The sequence below is a fragment of the Canis lupus genome, chromosome 20, assembly GCF_003254725.2.
Source record: "Canis lupus dingo isolate Sandy chromosome 20, ASM325472v2, whole genome shotgun sequence".
NCBI classification, from domain to species: Eukaryota; Metazoa; Chordata; class Mammalia; order Carnivora; family Canidae; genus Canis; species Canis lupus.
In genome coordinates this window covers 1827246-1842851 of record NC_064262.1, presented here as the reverse complement: position 1 = coordinate 1842851, position 15606 = coordinate 1827246, and the positions used below count along the sequence as shown (strand labels likewise).

Below are 15606 nucleotides of genomic sequence, written 5' to 3'. Positions count from 1 at the left end.
AGCAGTCACTCCCATACTTTCCCAAATATTAGGCAGAGGGGGGCAGCACTGAGTAGGCCTAGACCCCCATTTATGCAAATCCACACAACAGATTTGCTTGGGTACCTGCATGAACCTACCGGCAGGAGCCCACTAACACACAGCAGAGACACACACGCACAAATACATTTCAAATGGTTTTAAAATGCATGGTCCGCCCCCCACCCCCACCCCAAAGTATACACCCTCTGACCTAGAAATTCCATTTCTGGGAAGCTGCCCTAAGGATAGCATAAAGGATGTGTGCCAGGACTTAGCTTCAAGGAATTTTCCTGCAGTGCAGCTTGTAATAACAAAAAGTTGGCAACAATCTGGATTCCAATAAGGGAGTGGTTAAATCCGATGTAGTAGGAGAGCACAATGGCATGCTATTCAGCCCTCAAAACAAAAAGCAGAGCTGTTTACTTACATAGGAAGATGAGTGTCATTGATTGTTGAATGAAGAAAAAAAGGAGCAGCTTGCAGAATGGTCTGAATGCTTTGAACCCATTTGGGTGAACCAGAAGTCAGAATCCATATGCACCAGAGTCTGGGCATAACTGAGGTTGTTTCTGAGTCCATAGGATTGGGACACTCTTCCAATTCTTGTAGGGTGACAGTGTGGCTTTGTGGTGGGAAAAGCCAACTGGTTTGGAAAGGGAATATGAGTTCTAAGCCCATGTACCCTCCTATGTGCTAAAACAAGGTGTGTATATGCACTGAGATAGCACTGTTGCTTATAAAGCATAGGGGTGAAACAACCTTGATGTCCAGCAATAGGGGATTTACAAAAGTCATCCAGGGCAGTCATTCACTATGACAAATATGAGGAAGCTCTCGATAAGCTCTGATAAGAAACAGTCTCCAAAATACAGCAAATGAGGGAGAAAAGCGGGGCCATGTTTACGGTATGTAATCATCTGTATAAAAACAGTCTTATGCATATATAAACAGAATAGCTCTAGAAGGACCCACAGGAAGCATAACAGTCTGAGCCTGGGAAAAGAACTGGTGGTCTGGGCTCAAGGTGGGGGGAAAGGAGGCTCTTGTTGCTGCAAACCCACTTACACCTTGAATTAAAACACCATTTGCATGTGTTTCCTATTTAAAAGCACGGCTTAAACATAAAGAAAGAGAAAGCACAGCCATGCTTAGGTAAGCACACAGCAGAGAGATCCAAACATGCTGGCAAGAGCACCTGCTCTTCCTAACACACAGACACTGCTCAGGCCTGCGTGCGTGTCTGCACGTACAGAGGCTCAGCTCTGGCGCTCCCGTCCCTTGTCCAAGCCCTGCATGTGGCTGACACCTCATGTAGGGCTGGGGATGGTGGTGCAGGGGCCTCGGGGTGGCTGGGATCAGTGGCAGTTCAGTGCTCTGCCTCTTTAATTCCCTCTGGCTGAAATGCCAATTTTCTGCTAGGCTGGCCTGGCTGCTGCAGAATCGCTTCTGTTAACAAACTGCACCGAAGAGCAGAGCAATTAGGCAATTAAACTGTTTTAAATTGAATTTAGAGCCCTGATATTTCTCTGGGAGGGTGGCCTCTTGGCCTCCCCTCTGCCCTGTGCCGTGGATGAGAGAGCAGAGGGGCTAAAGGGCAGAGACTTATGATGGTGCCTGGGTGGGGGCTGCTCAGGGCAGACTCCAGAGACGGGCACTTAGACCTCCAGCCCTGTGGGCCCACAACCCCTCCTGGCTTGTCCCTGTGAGCTAGAGAGGCCTCAGCATTCATCCTTTCATTCATGTGTCAAACATCTGTTATATACCAGGCACTGTTCTAGGCACTGGGATCCAGCAGGGAATGCAGTAGATAAGGGCCTTGTCCACTGGGCTCATGTTCTATTACAAACAAAGCAATGAATAAGCAAGATGATTCCAGAGTGAAAAAGGAAGATGGGAAAGAGAATGGACAGGAGCTATGTTAGCTAGACTACTCAATGAAGGCCTGTCCAAGGAGGTCACAGTCCTACTCGGAAATTGAGGTTGGGATGATGCAGACATAACAAGAGCTTTCCAGATACAGCCAACAGTAAGTGCAAAGGCCCTGAGGTATGCCCAGTCTTGGCTGATTTGGGCAAGATCAAAGGTTAATATGGCTAAAGCACAGAATAAAGAGGAGTCAGGAGACACTGGCCGGGGGCTCTCTGCATGTGGACACTGGTCCTGTGGAGGCCACTGCAATTGGCCTCTACAATGTAGAAGGGGATGTGTTATGGACATTGCTTCACAGAGGGAAAGGGACTGACCTACATTACCCAACAAGGGGAACCTTGGGAGCCAGGACTGCTCAGCCTGAAGAACAGCCCCAGGTGCCCTGATCTTTGTGTGCCCGTGTGGCACTCCTTGGCAGAGGAATCAGGTGGCTCAGAGGGCAGAGCGAGGGACAAGGAGACACTCCTGCTGAGCAAGGCATTTTTAACTGAACCACCTGGCCATGGATGGAATGCCCTGTCTCTAAAGTAGTGAACTTCCGGTGTGGGGAGGTATTCAAGCAAAGGCTGGGTAGCAAGTTGAGAGGATTTTACAGAGGGAGTTTCAGTGTTGAGCACTGAGGGACCACATCCCTGTTTTCCAGCTTCAGGCGCCCATGGGTCTTCCAGAGACTCGATGGGCAATGTGCCCACCTGTGCATGATGCAGGGCACAGCGCTCCCCTCTCTGGGCCTCAGTTTCCTGGGCACTTGCTAGGTGCGTGAAAGGAACGGAATGTGGCTCATGGCAAACACGGTGCCTGGGGAGCCGCTGTATTATTTTAGCGGCCCATGGGCTCTCATCTGCCTTCTTTTTCATCTCTTTTTCTTTTGATTTGAAAACTTCAAATCATGTATATGGTGGAAAAAAAAAGTTAAAAAATACAACCACCCAAAAGGATCAACAATGACAGGTGAGTCTCCCTTCCACCCCTGGCCCTGTCCTCCTCCCAGAGGCCATCTCTGCCAGCACTTTTTGAGGGGAGGGGTCGTCCTTCCAGATACTCAGACATAAGGAAACATGCATTTTCCTATACAAACTGTAGCGATCTATATATACTCTTCTGGCTTCTTTCCCTCACTTCTCATCAAAGCCATAGTCGTTGATTTAAGAATTTTAAGTTCCTGATGACAAAATGTATTCTTATGGGGTTTAAAAACGTCAATGATCTATACCGTGAATTCTCTCTCTCCTCCCTGCTCCTGACCACTCATTCCCCTGACAGAGCACTTGTACTGGTTTCTTAGGGGTCCTTTCAGTGTTTCTTTACACAAATACGAACACATACAAATAGGCTCTTAGTCCCATACCCTGTTCCTACACAAAAACCTTACTTTAAAACACAGTTCTGCACTTTGCTTTTTTCCCCTTGATGTCTGCCAGCGTGCAGATCTTTCCATATCAGGCTTGGAGCCTCCTCCCTGCCGTTAACAGCTGTGTGATATTCCTCTGTGCACCCAGTGCAGGCTTTCTGTAACTGGCTCCTGAGTGTGTTGTTTCCAAACACAGCAGCAATGGCTCACTGGGTGTAACTTGGCAATATGGCATTGTAGGGGACCTGGGTCTGCCTGCAGGGTCGTGCTCAGCAGTGGGGCTGCTGGGTCAGAGGGTAACCGTGATGGGAGAACACACAGCTTCCCCTCAAGGGGGTGTCCACTTTGCACTCTCATCAGCAACACCGAATGGACCTGTTTCTCATGGCATCACCAACAGGGTGTCTGTCTTGGCACCATTTCCGTTGAAGTGCCATTTGGGTAAGGGATGAAAAATGAAACTTCCATTTCTTTTATATGTGTGAAGTTGGGCATTTGCCTATGTTGAGGGGCCTTTCGAGTTTTCTTTAAACTGTCTATTCATGTTCTTTGCACACTTTTCATTGGGTTGTCTTTTCTTGATTTCTAGGAGCTTTTTGTATATTGGTTAAATTAGGCCGCACTACAGCCCATAGGCTACCTCAGGCCCACCGTCTTATTTCTTGTGAATGCAATTCTGCTGGAGCACAGCCCCACTCATTGTCAATGGTTGCTTGCATGCTGCAACCTCAAAGTCGAGTAGTTTCGACAGAGTTTCTACACAAAACGTTTGCTGACTCCTGTATTAGACTCGTGATAGGAATTGCGGAGATTTTTCCTGGTGTGTCACTTATCTTTTGACTTCCAAGGTAAGGTCCTTGTACATCTTTAATGGAGCTACAAACTTAGCTTTTGGAGGGCCTTGCTTCGGGAAAACCATCCTCTTTAGTTAGGAGACCCTACGGTTCAATGTCACTTCTGCTTCATCCCGGAGCTGAAAGGAGATGCATGAATAAGGCGGATTTAAGCTAAAACGATCTAGACGTTGTTGGTGAATTTAGCTGGATTCAAACTGCTGAGATTTAACGGTTTGAGAGGTGAGCTTTTAAACCAGGTGGGGGAATGATGGGCATCGCTTTCCAGGTGAGGAAAGTGAGGTGGATTGCTGTGCAGCCGGCTGGCCTGCGTGGTCAGGGCTGCCTGCAGCCCCGCTGACCTGGGCCGCGTGTCACCGCGAAGGGACACCCAGGGCTCGCGGCTCCGAAGGTCGAGGGAAGGCAGCCGGGCTGGCGTTGAGGTGAGCCTCCTTCCCGCGCTGCCTCCCCGCGCCCCCAGGTGGGTCCTGCAGCCCAGGTCCCACAGCCCCGCGCCGCCGGGAGCGGCGCAGCCTTGGCGCGGTGCTCGGCGCAGGCAGCAGGGGGCGGTGCGGCACCGGGCACGAGGCGCTGGGCGGCGGGGGGCGGCGGGGCGGGGCGGCGGGCCGGGGCAGGCCGGGGGCAGGAGGGGCGGGGCGGGGCGGGGCGGGCCGGGGCTGCGGCGCAGGCCCCTCCAGGGTGCGCCCTGCGGCCTGGCTGGGAGCCCCACGCCTCCTCCGGACCCCGCTCGGGGCCCCGCCCCCCCCTGCCCCGCGGGTTGGGGGCTCCCTCTGGCTTCACGTCCTCGCCGGGAGCCGCGGGTAGGACCTGAGCCTGCCGCTGGCCTCACTGTGCAGGCGCACCACCGCGGGCCTCGACTCTAGGGGCTCCTGTCACCTTCAAATAGAGCCGCGACGCTTGGCTTCGCCTGGGCTTGGGGCTGCCCGGTCCCTCGGAGCACCTGGGCGCGGGGACTGCCTGCCGCCCGGTCCGCGCTCGCGCTCGCGGTGCCCCCCGCCCCCCATGCCTGCCCCGCTGCCGCCCGCCCCCTCATTCCTTTTTTTTTTTTTTTTTTTTTTTTTTTTTTTTTTATTATTTTTTATTTTTTATTTTTTTTATTGGTGTTCAATTTACTAACATACAGAATAATACCCAGTGCCCGTCACCCATTCACTCCCACCCCCCGCCCTCCTCCCCTTCCACCACCCCTAGTTCGTTTCCCAGAGTTAGCAGTCTTTACGTTGTCTCCCTTTCTGATATTTCCCACACATTTCTTCTCCCTTCCCTTATTTTCCCTTTCACTATTATTTATATTCCCCAAATGAATGAGCCCCCTCATTCCTAACACGTCTTCCTCAAAGCTCTCTCCTGCCCACCGGCTCCGGAGGAGGCCCGCCTCCCACCTGGATGCTCTGTGCCGCCCCCGTTTCATCCTTCTCCCCCCCTCAAGCGGAGTACCAGGAGCAGCCCCCTGCAAAGACCAAGAGCGTCTGGTTCCCCACTGGACCTCTTCAGTGTTGACGAGGGTGCAGAGGAATGAAGGGTGATCTCAGCCTGGGACTCCTCTGCTCAGACATCTGGACATCTGCTGGGGTAGTGCGGGGCCTGGCCTTCTCTGGAAGCTGGCCTCCATGCCAGTCTGGGACTCTGGCCAGGTGGCCATGACCCTGGGCTAAGCCCTGCAGAGGGGCACGCAGGGCAGCTCATATTTGCCGAGCACTTATTGTGTGTTAATCATCTGATGGGATCTCCCAATAACTCCATAAATTACAGCTCCATTTTATGGATGAAGAAACTGAGCCTTAGAGAGGTCAAGCCACCTGCCCAAGGTCACGGAAACAAGCAGAAGTGGCCGAGTTTGATTCCAGAGAGGCAAGCTGCTTCTCTCCTCAGGTAATGGGTGCATGAGATAGGGGAGGCCTCGGAGAGCATCACAACGAAGCCCTCAGTGAACAGATGGGGAGACTGAGGCTTGCTGCCCACGTCTCACAGTTGAACAGAGGCAGGGCTGGGCCTCCGAGCCAAGGACTCTCTGAAGGATACACTTCTTTACCCTGTATTTCCAGAGGGACCACTGAGAATGATTGACCGAATGACCCTCAGCCCTGCCGGGCCTCAGTTTCCTTTTGAGGGATAGTCCCATCCATGGTCTCTGGCTGTGAGGGCTTCTGAATCCATTTCTTGCAAGCTGGGGTTGGGTGTCTCTGGTCCTGGGGCAGGAAAATAAGGTGCTAGTCCTAGAATCAGGGAGTGCAGGGGAAGGGGGAGCTGGTGATGCTGGTGGTGGTGGTGATTCCCTTAGAGAATTTCCAGTGTGTTCACCCCTCATCAGCTGAGCCAGTGGGCCCAACCAGAGGCCACTAGGGTGTCAACTTGAGATGCTGCAGGGCTGGGGAGACATATTGAGACCAAGTGTGATACAGCTGGGAAAGGGGGTCTGTGCCAAACAGGAGTGTCTCCCCTCCCCCGTCTGATGGGGCAGGCACAGTCAACCTCATGCAAGGCTGGGGGCAGTGCTGCTGTAGACTGACTGCTCAAGAGACACTGGAAAGCCAAGATATATTTTACGTGAGATTTTCTAATTCTTCGATGTTAGCAAGTGATTCAAATTTTAAAAATTGCAGGGAAGGCTCCTGGGTCGGCTCAGTGGTTGAGCGTCTGCTTCTGGCTCAGGTTGTGATCCCAGGGTCCTGGGATCGAGTCCTGGGATCGAGCCTGCTTCTCCCGCTGCCTGTGTCTCTGCTTCTCTGTGTGTCTAATGATTAAATAAATAAAATCTTAAAAAACAAAACAAAACAAAACAAAACTGCAAGAAAAACGCAGTTACTTCTCTGGGCTGGATTCAGCTGGAGTGGCTGGACTCTGAGTCCCTGCTAATATCAAGTTCTGATCCTTATCACTTTGGTTCAGTAACCAGCATCCCGAGCCTCAGTTTCCTGATCTGTTAAATGGGCACGACCATACCTTCTTGTAGGGAACAGTGTGGGCCAGTGGGCGTGGAAGGGGTTGGAGGCAAGGGCTGTCCATGGGTGGGTGGCACCACAGCAGAGGAACGACTCACAGCCACACTGGGGATGTTTCTGTCCTCATCTACCCTCCATGACTCCCAGTGCATTCGGCAGAAAGTCCAGATTCTTCCTACCTGCTGCAGACCTGCTGCCATCTGTGACCTCCTCTCCTCCTGCTCCTTTTCACGCCCACTCGGTTCAGCTACACGGCCTCCTTGCTGGCCCTGGGAAAGCCCCTCGCTTGGAGTGGGTTCTTTGGCCTTGACACCTGGAGTTCCCTCTGCCTAGAGTCCTGTCCCCTGACACTGTGGCTCCATCTGGGCATTCAGGGCTCAGCTTAAATGTCACCTCCTCAGGGAGGCAACCCCCCCCCCCCACCATCCAACATGGTTTTGCACCTGCTTAACTCTCTTCCTGCCACACATTGCACTGGAGCTCTTCCTGTGCACCATTGTGCGTCTCCCCCAGCGGTGTGTGAGCACCATCTGTGCAGTGCTTTATCTCGCGCACCCCAGAGTCCCCAGAACGGAGTTCAGCACCCTAATCCACATTGTAGGTTCTCAGTGAATGAATGAATGGAGATGAATGGACGGGTTGGCTGCGGATGGTGGCTGTTCTTCCGCAGGGAGCCCGTTAGTGGAGAGCCCCCGAGTGCCAGTGTGGCAGCTGGCCGGGTTAGCAGCCTGTCCAGCCTTCCCCAGCAACTGAGGTCCATCTGGCGGCTTTGGGTAAAGATGCTGAAATTGGCCACTCACTTGCCCCGCCATCAAAGACATGGCTTTCCCAAAGGTACAGGCCTGTCCTGACCCAGTGTCGCTGGGCTCTGCGAGAAGTGTGCATTAAGGAGTGGCTGGCGCAAGGTTGTGCGTCCTTGGGCTCATAGACCCTGCGGTCCCGGCCTTTCCCAGAGGCCCAGAGAGGGCAGGGGACTCGCCTGTGGGCACACAGTGAGGCCGGGAACAGGGCTGAGTGAAGGGAGGGGCAGGGGCAGGTTCAGCAGGAAAGGGCAGGATAGGGCTCTGCTGGGGGCCTGAGGGGCCAGGCACAGGGAACGCTGTCCCCTTGGGGGAGTGTGCCACAGACGAGTCTCCTCCTGCCCTGGCTCAGGCCAGGGCCCCCTTCCCCACCAGTCTCCTTGCACGGGGCTGCCAGGGGGCGATGTCTCTGTCCTTTAGTGGCTGCCAGAGGCCTCAGGACCAAGTCACATCGTCAGCTAGAGAGATGGTCAAAGCCTCTCAGGTGCTGCAGCCTGGTGGCCAGGCACCCACTCCTCCCCTCTGCACCCCCACCATGCTGCACCCTTCCCTTTAGGACTGGGCAGGTGGTGCTACTCGGCGGGCACCTGCCGCCATCTAAATAATGGGGGGTGCTCCAGGGGACTCGTGTCACCGCCGGGGGGGCTTCTGTTTCGTCTCAGGGCCTCAGGGCCGCATGGCCAGGCTGGGTGGATTGGAAACCCTCCAAAGACCTGAACTTCAGGGCTGCGCAGTCCTCAGTTGTAGGGCTGAGCTAGTTTATTTCTTATCCCATCATTAAGACCAATATCTTATAACCAAATTTCCTGCTATAATTAATGCTGCGGTGAACATCTTTGTCCTCTCCCTTGCTCCCTCCCTGCCAAAAATAAGAGGAAAGTAGCAGTTTGAATGGGTGAATGAATGGGGCCGTTCAGCACTGTTTGGGAAGCCTGTGATGCAGTGGGCTCCCCTCGTGCCCGCATCTGGCCTCTGAGGAAATCCTGCCACCCTGCCTTGCAAATACTCACAGAACCTGACCTCTGTCCCCACTGCCCCCTGCTACCACTCTGGTCCGAAGCACCCCACTCCCTCCCTCCTGGACTGTCGAAACCACCTCCCTGCTTCTGCTCTGGCTCCCTGTGGCACCCAGGGAGATCTTGTTAAGACTGAACCCAGATCCACACTATCCATGCTGCCACCTTCCTCAGAGGGAAAGCCCACACAGTCTGCCTCAGTACCTCTCGGGCCTCGGGAATTACCTGTCCTCAGCCCTCACTCTGCTTCAGTCATACGCATTTCTTACAGGTCAGTCCCAGAACTTGCTAAGCACAGCCTTGCCCCAGGGCCTTTGCATGTGCTACTCCTAAAGCTTGGATGCTATTCCCTGCGATTCCCACTTGGCTCCATCACTTCTGTTGAGTCTCCACCCCAGTCTTAACAGGTGCCTCTCCTGACCACTCACTGTCACACTCTATTCCCAAATTTACCTTGTGGTTTTTCTTCTTAGATCATTTTTGCCCCTAGGTGTTTTATATTTTTGTTTATTGTCACCATCCCTGATTAGGATATAAATTCCATGAAGATGGGGCTTTTGGTTGCTTTGTTTCCTACTGTATCCCAGTAGGGATCCACACAATAGGTGCTCAATAAATATCTGCCGGATGGATATATAGATACGGATATGTGGATTCTGCCTCCTTCCTGCCTACGTGTGTGAAGGCTGGTGCCCGCGCGTGGCCATGACCCTGAGTGCGCGCCTCTTCCAGGGTGTGTGGTGCATCTCATTTTGGCTGCGGCCAAGCCCAGTGTTTGTTCAGGAAGAGCGCTTTGCCTCTGTGTTGGAAGGAGAGGCTCTGCTGTGGCATCCAGTGCCCTCATTACAGGCTACCCCTGGTGACAGCCAAGTGTCACCACTGTCCCTGAGTGCATGGAGCGGGCTTGTCACAATATTTGTTTAACAGGTGGTGGCACGCTAAGCCAGGCTGCAAACACAGTGCTGCCAAGAGGGAGCCTCCTGCTGCTGTAGGGCTCTGGCCATGCTAGGCACACGCTGCCCTATTCCTGTGCCTGGCCTGACGGCCCGCGGAGGTGACCCTCACTGTCCCTGCCTCCCCCTCTTCCTTCTGGGCCGGGCCTGTCTCTGCCCCAGTTGTGACTATTGTTTGCTTGGGCCCTTTTGAAAGACTCTGGACTCCTGGCCCCTGGCCCTCCAAGATGTGCAGCCAGCCCTGGAGAGCTGCTGTCCAGAGCTCACGGCTTCTGAAGGCATCAGCAAGGGCATCCTGCCACTCAGGGTCCCTCGACACTCGGGCAGGCCCTGTGCCACCAGCAGCCCCAGACTTCCTGCCTCTCAAGCCCGGATGAGGGGGGTAGGACCTGCTCCGGACCAGGAGTGGGGAGACTTGAATTCAGTTGTTTGTCTATTTGGATATGTCTTGCTTATCTGTCTGCCCATGTGTCTCACTGTCTGACCATCCGACTGTCTGTGTGGTAGCTTGACTGTTTGTCTGTGGACATTCCCGGTGCCCCAGCCCTGGGCTGGCATCTGTACACAGACTGTCTTGTTGGGTATCCTGGCAGCCCATTTTATGGGCTCACCCAGCAGAACCCTGGGACCCTGTTGCCCCAGTCCCCACTGCTCTTGGAGGGGTGAGGGCCTGTCTGCACATCCCCCTGCTCCTGTGTGGCCACCCCTCTTCCACAAGCCGCCTCCCCCAGCCACTCCAGCCTGGCACGACTCCCTCCACCTAGCACTCCCACAGTTCAGAGCGTCTGAAACACACAATTTAGCACTTAATTATACACTCTGCTCACTAATTATTTTGTGCCTTATCTCCTCAACTCGTGTGAGCACTGTGAGGGAGAGCTGTGCTCTTGGGGCCCGGCACAGCCTTCCAAGCAGGCAGGGCTCCCCGAGGCCTGGGCTGGGCAGGTGGCCACACCGAGCCCTGAGCCACGCCCGGACACCAGCCCTGCTGGCACTAGTGTGCAGGTGGAGACAGAGGCTGCTCATCCACTCACTTCACAAAGATGTCTCCAGCCCCATGGGCGCAGTAATACTCAGGATTGGTAAATGCCCCATCCCCTGCCCTCCTGGAGCCTGCTGTGAGACACAGGCTGAAACCAAACATCCTGGATATGTATGGGGTCTGGAACGGGGCCCTGACCACATCCTCATTCCCTCTTGAGCCCTCTCAGCCCCTCCAAGCACAGAGCCAGGCCACTTGGGGGGCCTTCGATTCTGCCTCCAGACTCATTTAGAGTGGCCATGCCCACTCGCTCCACCACTATCCCCCTAGTGCTATCCCCCTGGATGGCAGTGACCACCTCGTCACCGGCCCCCTTGCCTGGCCCTGGGCCCCCACAGTCTGTCCTCCACCAGGTGGCCAGAGGAAGCATCCCTTCCCTCCCAAACGCAGCTGGTCTGTGCCGCTGTGCCCTGGTGATCGCTCACACTTTCCTCACCATCCAGGCCCTTCTTGCTGTCCTGCCACCATGAGCATGTGTGTGTGCAAAGAGAGAGCTAGAGATAGCCTTAGTTCACAGAATTGGCTCATGTGATTGTGGGAGTTGGCAAAGTCTGGAATCTTCCGGGCCGGCCAGCAGGCCAGAGAGTCCGGGAAGGGTTGATGTTGCAAGCCTTGGTCCGAAGGCAGCCTGCCGACAGAATTCAGACCTTTGACTGATTGGATGCGGCCCACCCCATTCTGGAGGAGCATCTACTATACTCAAAGCGTATTGGCCTCAGTGTTAATCCCATCTAATAAACACCTTCACAGCAACATCTGCACTGATATTTGACCAAAAACTGTCTAGCATGGGCTAGTCCAGTTGACACATGAAATTAGCCATCACAGAGGCTTTCCTGGTTAAAACAGCACCCATGAGGGATGTTGTGGCAGGCTCCTCAGCCTGCAGCTTTGGGCATGAGAGCCTTTTGCCCTCAGGTGCAGACACCTGCCCCCCCAGGCCACTGTCCTCCCTGTAAGTGATTGATGTGGGGGCTCCTGCCAACGCGGGCAGCTCTAGAGGACTGTCTGGCTGCGGAGGCTCCCGCAGGGCTGGGTGGGCTTCTGAGCCACTATTTCACAGCCTGCCTCCCCCTGCCCAGTGTTGCCTCCTCCCCCTCTTTCTTTCTGTGTGGAAATTCATGCATTTAACCCCAACAGGCAGTGTGATGGTATTTGGGGGAGGGGCCTTTGGGAGGTGATTTTGTCATGGAGGGTGGAGCCTCAGGAATGGGATTCCAGGCTCTGTAAAAGGACCCCAGGGAGCCCCCTGAGACACAGCCAGAGGAGGATCCTCCAGGAACCAGACACTGAGTCTGCTGACACCCTGACCTTGGACTTCCAGCCTTCTGAGCTGTGAGAAACAAATGGTCGCTGTACGGGAGGCACTAAGACTTCATCTGCCGGAGCCCCCTCTAATTAAGCCCCTGCGTGCTCTTTTCCATTTCAGGGTCCTCTTCCCACTGCTGACCTGCGGTGGTGCCTGTCTTCACTGCCTGCCAGGGTCTTGTGCTCGTTGTTGCCTGGCATTTGTGTGCTGGTTTGCTTGTATCTGTGGTCAGTCTCCTGCCCCGGGATGTGGGCTCCCAGCATCCCTGACACCTGCTGCAGGAGTATTTGCCTCAGGATGGGTGGATGAGGAGCCAGCAGTATCCACGCCAGCCTCCAGACTCTGGTCAGGATGGACACCCTGCCTCTGGGCAGCTTGGGGAAGCTGGGATGTCAGGCACACCATCGAGGCAGGCCCCAGTCACAGGCAGGCTTGGGCTCCGGGGTGGGGTAGGCTGTAAACTTCCCTCGGTGCTGGGTCTGCCCGGCAGCCCCCTGGTTCCAGCTGCAGGACAGGGAGGCTCAAGGAGGTGCACAGACGGAGGAGACTGTGTGAACCAGACTAGGGTGGGTGTGCAAAGTGCAAGGAGGCCCTGACCACTGCCCAGCCCCAGGGCCTGGGACCAGAGTGTCTGAGACCTGGAGAGAAGAATCCATTTAGTCAAGGTGGTGAGGCAGGTCAGGGGTGGGAGTGACACCCGAATGCAGGGCTGTCTGACACAAATTCGCCGGCTGAGGGTGGGGGATTTTGTGCGGCCCCAGTCAAACGCAGAAACCCAGCCAGGAGCAAGCTCTGGCCTTCAAGTTGCTTTGAGGAAGGGGGTGTTGAGTGTGGAAACTGAGGGTGGAATGGATTGGGCTGACACTGTGCCGTGGTGGCGGGATGGGGACGGTGACCCTGGGAGCCCAGGCTCACGCAGACACGGGGGCTGAAAGACGTAGGGGCTGGTCTCCCTTCCAAAGGTAGTCCCATAACACCCCCCTAACCCCCCATCCCACAAGCTCTTGGCCCCGCTGCTGTCCCCGTGCCCTTGACCTTGAGTCCAGGCTGGCCTTAGGACTCCCTTACCATCTGTAGAACATGGTGAGTGGAAGGACAGGTCTGAAGATTCCACCTGGATTCTTGGACTGCTACCCCTCAGGATGCTCCCCCTGGGAGCCTGCTACCACGCTGTGGGGGGCCACCGGTGCCTGCCCCCTGGTCCACAGCCTAGCCTTCAAGTCGCCTCAGCCCAGGTGCCAGGCTCAAGGCTGAGGCAGACTCCAGATGATTCCAGCCCCCAGTAGTTTGAGTCACCATTAGCCTTCAATCTTCCCAGCTGTGGTCTCTGACTCCTGTAGCAGAAGCAGCCCCCCCCCCCCCCGCTGGGCTCTGGCACACTTCCTGACCCCCTAGACTCTGAGAGTGGAATCAAATGATCACTGCTTTATGCTACTAAGTTTGGAGCAGTTTGTTCACACAACAAATGATAACTCAGACGGAACGTGCTGCCCGCATCCGCTCCACACTGGGGCCAGCAGACTTCTCTGGGCTGGTTTTGAAGTGGCGGGGACGCCCAAGGGCCTGAGGCCCTGGGGTGAGGGGGAGGGTAGCCTGTCCACCTCAGGTGGCTGCGGTGGAGGAGAAGGCTCCCCCACGACCCCAGGCCCGGCCCGCCCTGACCGCCTGCATCACTGGGGCCAGGTCCTTACTTCCCTGAATCCCCGCATGGGGATTGCCAGGCCCACAACATGGGGGAGCCCACAGGGCACTTGTAGGCAGTGGGTGGGTGGGGAGGGCAGGTGATGGCTCCAGGAGAGCAACTTCTGAGACTTTCTGCTCATTCCGGCAAGAGAAGCACCACTCCCTGAGGCTCCTCGTCTTACTCCTCCCTGGCTCTTCACTTTTCTCCTCTTCTCCCTAGCGCCACCCCTGTCTCCTGCACATCGCTTCTCTGGCCGCCCCCACTGCCCCCTGCATCTCCCCTGGCCTCCAGGCCTGCTCTGCACACAGGCACCGTCAGAGCTGACCCTGCTGTATCTCTGCCCAGCACGGCTCAGACTCCTTTTCCCTCTGAGAGAAGGTCCAAGCCCACAGTCAAGGTCACCGGTGACCTGCCCACCCTATTGCTCTCCCCGCTCCGGATCCCTCCCCCCTCTGTGAAACTTCTCACTGCTGGAGAACCACCTACCGCTGGACAGTGGAGGATCCTGGCAGTTACCACCTCCACCAGCGCTCAAGGTCAACATCACCTGCAACATCAGCCATATGGGTAGCAGGTACCCCCTGATGTGATGTGATGAGAGGGGTGTCCACCTCTGTGGTCTTCTCCCTCCAAACCCACAGCTCCGGAGTGATCGTGAGAAAGCCACAGACATCCTGCAGAGTCACTGGGCGGTGTGCTTCTGAAGGATCAAGGTCGTGAAAGACAAGGCAGGCCAGAAGAGCTGTCCCAGACCAGGGACACTGGAAGACAGGATGACCACGTGTGTTATAGAGTCTGGACTGGATGTTAGTGGGGAAGCTGGGAAAGTCTGAACTTTAGTTAGTGCTATTGACCGATGTGCGTGTTGTAGTCCTGATAAATCCACTGTGGTTAGTGGTGCCCTCACTCATGGTGGGAGGAGCTGCAGGGAGGAGGTTCGGGACCTCTATTTCATCTTTGTGATTCTTGGGTAAATCTAAAATTGTTTGCAAATGAAGCATTAAAAAATCAGGTGCTTAACAATTCTTTCTTGTGCTTCTTATTAAAATTGTCGTATGTGCTCACTGTAATGATTCCAATCAGCAGAGAGGCATGGTGTTGACAGTAGCGACCCTCCCCTGCGGGGGGGAGCCTGGGCTGGTGTCCATCCCTCCTGGCTTTGTGCATATGTTAACATATATTATTCTCATTCCTACTACTACAACTATTATTATTTTATTATAAATGGGACTTAAAGTACTTAAAGGGACTTAAAGTCCTGACACCTGTTATCCTCCCGGGGATGTCTTCCAGGTCAGGCCGGCGTTCGCCGTCGCAGGTGTAAACCCACACTATGAATAGACTTCTCTGTTGAGTTGGTGATTTTTGCGTTTGGCTCCTCGTCAGAGATGGTTAGGTGACGATGTGCTCACCAGCATTCCTTCCAGGGGAGAAGGAAAGTGCCAGCCTTACCTTTTTTTTTTTTTGTCCTGAGCTTAGGCTTGCATTAAATTCAGTTTGCAGTTCCTTCACAGGGAACTTCTTAAGCTACTTGGTCATTTTGTTAGGGTTAGTTTAATTAAAAGCAGAGACTGTAACCCACAAATCCACTTGCTGTGGCAGTGTGCTGAAGGAGAACGAGGCTGTGAGTGCAGGCCCTCTGCCTCGCAGGCCGTGCCTCCTGCCTCTCCCCTCCCAAACAACACCTGGGCCTTGCAGGGCCACG

General features: G+C 54.8%; 1 long non-coding RNA gene across 1 annotated transcript; it reads left to right on the top strand.

Moving 5' to 3' along the window:
* Window positions 1-5469: 5469 nt before the first annotated feature.
* LOC125753114 (uncharacterized) lies at window positions 5470-14924 on the top strand. The gene is made up of 2 exons (XR_007404158.1): window positions 5470-6027; window positions 14121-14924. It is a non-coding gene; the product is annotated as an uncharacterized LOC125753114 (long non-coding RNA).
* Window positions 14925-15606: the final 682 nt, after the last annotated feature.